Genomic DNA, 5,982 nt, shown 5'->3' with positions numbered 1-5,982 from the left:
ATGAAAAGTGCACAGCTCGGGCTCCTGATTGGGCCAAAGCTTCAGGACAGAATCAGGGACATTTACCAGGAACAAACAGCCCAGCTTATACACTAGCCACAGTGAAGGTAATCAGTGGGGAAATGAGAGTCCATTGCATTCTGCTGATTTTTAAGTTGACCTCCACTCGTTCTTCAGAGGCATCTTCCTTCACAAACTGGGTTATACCATAGTTCATTGCTTTGTTTACAGAAGCCTCTTGCATCTCCTCATCTCTGATCCTGGAAACAAGTTCTCCAGCTTTTTACATCTGGCCACAGACTGGGTGAAGTGTGAGCAGCTGGAGGACAATTCTATTATCTCCAGAAGCTGCTCCTCTACCCACAGAATGATCCTGAAGCCTCTAGGGAGGCATAGCAAATGCACTTCCCTACTCCTCTATTTCCATCATAAATCACAATGGGCAGCACCACATGCACACTATACTTCACTTTCGGAGCTCCATGGAGTTCCAAGTCAGCTAAGGGCATATCTTCTGTGTTGTGCATACTTTATTTACTTATTTTCATTTTATTTTATTTGAGACAGAGTCTCACTCTGTCATTGAGGCTGGAGTACAGTGGTATAATCTCAGCTCACTGCAGCCTCCACCTCTCAGGTTCAAGCGATTCTCCTGCCTCAGCCTCCCAAGTAGCTGGGATTACAGGTGTACGCCACCATACCCAGCCAATTTTTGTATTTTTAGTAGAGACAGGGTTTCACTACTAAAACCTGTTGGCCAGGCTGGTCTTGGTCTACTGACCTCAGGTGATCCACCCTCCTCAGCCTCCCAAAGTGCTGGGATTACAGGCGTGAGCCACCATGCCTGGCCCATAATTTAGCTTTTAAAAGTAGATACACTTCCAAGAAAACAATTATTTGCTCAGCTACAAACATGCCTCGTTTTATTGTGCATTGCTTATTGCTCTTTGCAGATGGCATGCTCTTTACAAATTGAAGGTTTGGGGCAACCCTGTATCAAGCAAGCATCTTGACACCATTTTTCCAACAGCGTGTGCTCACTTAGTGCCTGTGGGTCACATTTTGATAATTCTCACAATTTCAGACTTTTTCATTATTATAATATCTATTATGGTGACCTATGGTTAGTGGTATTGCACATTACTACTGTAATTGTTTTGCCTATGTAAGGTAGCAAACTTAATCTGTAAATGTTGTATGCGTGTCTTTGGTTTTGCTGACCAGCCATTCTCCCATCTCTCCCTCTCCTCAGGCCTTCCAGTTATGTGAGATGCAAGAATATTGAAAGTAGGCCAATGAATAACTCTACAATGGCCTCTGAGTGTTCAAGTGAAAGGAAGAGTCACACATCTCTCACTTGAAATCAAAAGCTAGAAATGATTAAGCTTAGTGAGGAAGGCAAGTTGAAAGCTGAGACAGGCTGAAAGCTAGGCAGGCCTCTTGCACCAGCCAAACCGTGAATGTAAAGGAAAAGTTCTCAAAGGAAATTAAAAGTGCTACTCCAGTGCACACAGGAATGATAAGAAAGTGAAACAGGCTTGTTGCTGATAGGGAGAAAGTGTGAGTGGTCTGGATAGATCAAACCAGCCATGACATTCCCTTAAGCCAAAGCCTAATCCAGAGCAAGATCCTAACTCTCTTCAACTCTATGAAGGCTGAGAGAGGTGAGAAAGTTACAGAAGAAAAATGTGGAGCCAAATCGGTTCATAAGATTGAGAGAAAGAAGTTATCTCCACAACATAAAAGTGCAAGGTTCTGAAGTGCCAAGTGTTGATGGAGAAGCTGCAGCAAGTTATCCAGAAGATGCAGCTAAGATCATCGATAAAGGTGGCTACACTAAACAACAGATTTTCAATGTAAACAAAACAGCTTTCTATTGCAAGAACATACCATCTAGATCTTTCTTAGCTAGAAGGAAGGGTGAAGACAATGACAGACTTCATAGCTTCAAAGAGTTTTGAGGCTGACTCAAAGTTAAGTGAAGGGTTAATGCAGATGGTGACATTAAGTTAAAGCCAATACTCATTTACCATTCCAAAAATCCTAGGGCCATTAAGAACGATGCTAAATCTACTCTACCTGTGCTCTAGAAATGGAACAACAAAGCCCGGATGACGGCACATCTGTTTACAGCATGGTTTACTGAATATTTTAAGCCCACTGTTGAAACTTGCTCAGAAAAAAATATATTCTGTTCAAAATATTACTGCATGTTGACAATGCAACTGGTCACCCAAGAGCTCAAGAGATGCACAAGGAGATTGTACAAGGAGATGAATGTTGTTTTCTTGCCTGCTAACACAGCATCCATGCTGCAGCCCATGGATCAAGGAGTCATTTCAACTCTCAAGTCTTATTATTTAAGAAACACATTTCATAAGGCTGTAACTGCCACAGACAGTGATTCCTCTGGAGGATCTGGGCAAAGTAAATTGAAAACTTTCTGGGAAGGATTCACCATTCTAAATGCCATTAAAAACATTCACAACTCGTGAGAGGAGGTCAAAATACCAACATTAACAGGAATTTGGAAGAAGTTGATTCCAACCTTCATGGATGACTGAGGGATTCAAGACTTCAGTGGAGGAAGTCACTGCAGATGTGGTGGAAATAGTAATAGAACTAGAATGAGAAGTGGAGCCTGAAGATGTGACTGAATTGCTTCAATTTCATGACAAAAATCTAATTGAATTGAGCAAAGAAAGTAGCTTCTTGAGATGGAATCTACTCCTGGTGGAGATGCTGTGAACACTGTGGAAATGACAACAAATTACTGAGAATATTCCATAAACTTGGCCAGTAAAGCAACAGCAGGGTTTGAGAGACTTGCCTCCAATTTTGGAAGTTCTACTGTGGGGAAAATGCTATCCAACAGCATTGCATGCTACAAATGAATCTTTCCTGAAAGAGTTCATCAATGCAGCAAACTTCATTGTTTTACCTTAAGAAATTTTCACAACCACCCCAACCTTCAGCAGCCAACACCCTGATCAATCAGTAGACATCAGTGAGGTAACACACTCTACCAGCAAAAAGATTACAACTTGCTGAAGGCTGATGATTAGCGGCATTTTTTAGCAATAAAATATTTTCAATTAAGGTATGTCCATGTTTTTACACATAATGCTACTGCAGTTGTACAGTGTAGTATAAACATAACTATGACGTGCACTGGGAATTTTGCATAACTGTCTTTGTTGCAATATTTGCTTTATTGCAGTGGTCTGGAACTAAACCTACAATATCTTTGAGGTATGCCTGTATTTGGGAATAGTTTTCCCTACAAAGGGAAAAAATGCATCTGTAATTAAAGTTAAAAATGCATATAGCATTATTCTCTCTGCTCCCATCATTCTCTAAAATCAGCAGAGATCTGGGAGAGCCAAATGCTTCTTACAACAAGCCCATGACCAGAACCCCTTAATTGTCAGCTGGCTCCATATAGAGCTCATAATAGTCAATAGTTTGTCTTCAAGCAGATCTTAGCTGAGAGGGAGCACAGACTTTGAATTCAGACACTTCTAGGTTTGAATCCAGCCTCTACTCATTGTGAACTGCTTGATGAGATATTTAACCTTTCTGATTTTCAAATTTTTTATCTCTAAAATGCAAATAGTAATATGTTTTTCCAGGAAATTATTGTGAAATTAAATAGCATGTGTGCAATGTACCTACCCTCTGTAAGTGATTCTGCCAAATGTAACATTTATTTGCCCAATCAAGAACGGAGACTGGGTGCGGTGGCCCACACCTGTAATCCCAGCACTTTGGGACACCAAGGTGGAAGGATCACTTGAGGCCAGGAGTTCAAGACCAGCTTGAGCAAAATAGCAAAATCCCATCTCTGCAAAAAATTACAAAATTAGCCAGGCATGGTAGTATGCCTGGAGATTGAGGTGGGAGGATCACTTGAGCCCAGGAGTTCGAGACTGCCATGATCTTGCCACTGCACTCCAGCCTAAGCAAAATAGCATGACCTCATCTCTTATTTAAAAAAAAAAAAAAAAAGAATGAGATGATAATGATGATGATAATGATGACAGTAAATGCTTATGTGGCATTTAAAACATGTCAGGCACTGTTCTAAACTCTCAATGTTGATTCACGTAATCTGCACATGGACCTACAAAGTGTTCTACAGATAATGAAATCAAGACCCAGGGAGGTTAAGTAACGTGTCCAAGGTCACACAGCAAGTAAACAGTTGAGCCAGGACTCTGTTCCAGACAATCGCTCTTCAGTCCATGTTCCTAATCATTCCTCTGGATTGCCTTTTGCTGCATAGTGATAATTACAGTGGTCCTGACTCCCAATTTTCCCTTCTAAAGGCAGCTCTTTAATCTCCCTTTTCCTGTTGCCTTGAAAAGGTGCTGCTGAAATTTCCCACACGTCTGGCAATCACTGGTTTTTCTCCAAGGCTCTGAGTGGTCTCTCCTGCCTTTCTCTCCCCCTTATAGGACACCCCCATCTCCTTCTCCATGCTCCAGCCATGCAGGCCTCCTTTCAGTTCCTCATGCTCACCATACTTCCTCTTGTGTATGGAGCACTCTTTGCTCCCCATTTCTCCCAGAATGCCCTTCAAATCTCAACCCAACTGTTATCTCCCCCGGGAAGCCTTGCAGGACCTCCCTGATCAGGTGGTTTTCCCCATATGCATGGCTCCAAGGACTCTCCCACTCAGCTTCTGCCTGTAGAGTGGGGACTATGTGGCCCTTTTTGCTCACCCTGTGCCCATAGAGCCTGGTCTAGTGCCACACACATTAGGAGCTCGAAAAATATTTGCAAAACGAACGAGTGAGCTTTGCTCTGTGTTTGGAAGTGGCTGGCGGTGTCTTCTTCCCACAGGTTCTCTTAACTCACTTCTGCTTCTCCCCACAGGCTTGGGAAAATCTTCAGGAAGTCTTTGCAGATACAGAAAATGTCCTTCTATTGGAGTAGAGGACTCAGGGATCACCTTTCTTTCATCATTCAAAATATAACTCAAAATATTATTCATTGGGAAATGCAAATGAAAACAATAATGAAATGTTGCTACATACCTATTAAAATGGCCAAAATCCAAAAGACTGACAACATCAAATACTGGCCAGGTTGTGGAGCAACATGAACTCTCATTCACTGCAGGTGGGAGTGCAAAATGGCATAGCCACTTTGGAAGGCAGTTTGGCAGTTTCCTACAAAACTAAACATACTTGGCTGGGCATGGTGGTTCACGTGTGTAATCCCAACACTTTGGGAGGCTGAGGCAGTGGATCACCTGAGATCAGGAGTTTGAGACCAGCCTGGCCAACATGGTGAAACCCTGTCTCTACTAAAAATACAAAAATTAGCCAGGTGTGGTGGCACACACTTGTAATCCTCACTACTTGGGAGGCTGAGGTAGGAGAATCACTTGAGCCTGGGAGGTGGAGGTTGCAGTGAGCCAAGATCCCACCACTGCACTCCATCTTAAAACAGAGACAGAGTGAGACTCCATCTTAAAAAAACCACAATGAGATACCATCTCACATCAGTTAGAATGGCAATCATTAAAAAGTCAGGAAACAACAGGTGCTGGAGAAGATGTGGTGAAATAGGACACTTTTACACTCTTGGTGGGACTATAAACTAGTTCAACCATTGTGGAAGACAGTGTGGTGATTCCTCAAGGATCTAGAACTAGAAATACCATTTGACCCAGCCATCCCATTACTGGGTATATACCCAAAGGATTATAAATCATGCTGCTATAAAGACACATGCACACATATCTTTACTGCGGCACTATTCACAATAGCAAAGACTGGGAACCAACCCAAATGTCCATCAATGATAGAGTGAATTAAGAAAATGTGGCACATATACACCATGGAATACTATGCAGCCATAAAAATGGATGTATTCACGTCTTTTGTAGAGACATGGATTAAGCTGGAAACCATCATTTTCAGCAAACTATCACAAGGACAGAAAACCAAACACTGCATGTTCTCACTCATAGGT

The sequence above is a fragment of the Rhinopithecus bieti genome, unplaced genomic scaffold, assembly GCF_001698545.2.
Source record: "Rhinopithecus bieti isolate Rb0 unplaced genomic scaffold, ASM169854v2 scaffold_30965, whole genome shotgun sequence".
NCBI lineage: Eukaryota > Metazoa > Chordata > Mammalia > Primates > Cercopithecidae > Rhinopithecus > Rhinopithecus bieti.
Note: the sequence above shows the minus strand (reverse complement) of the source record.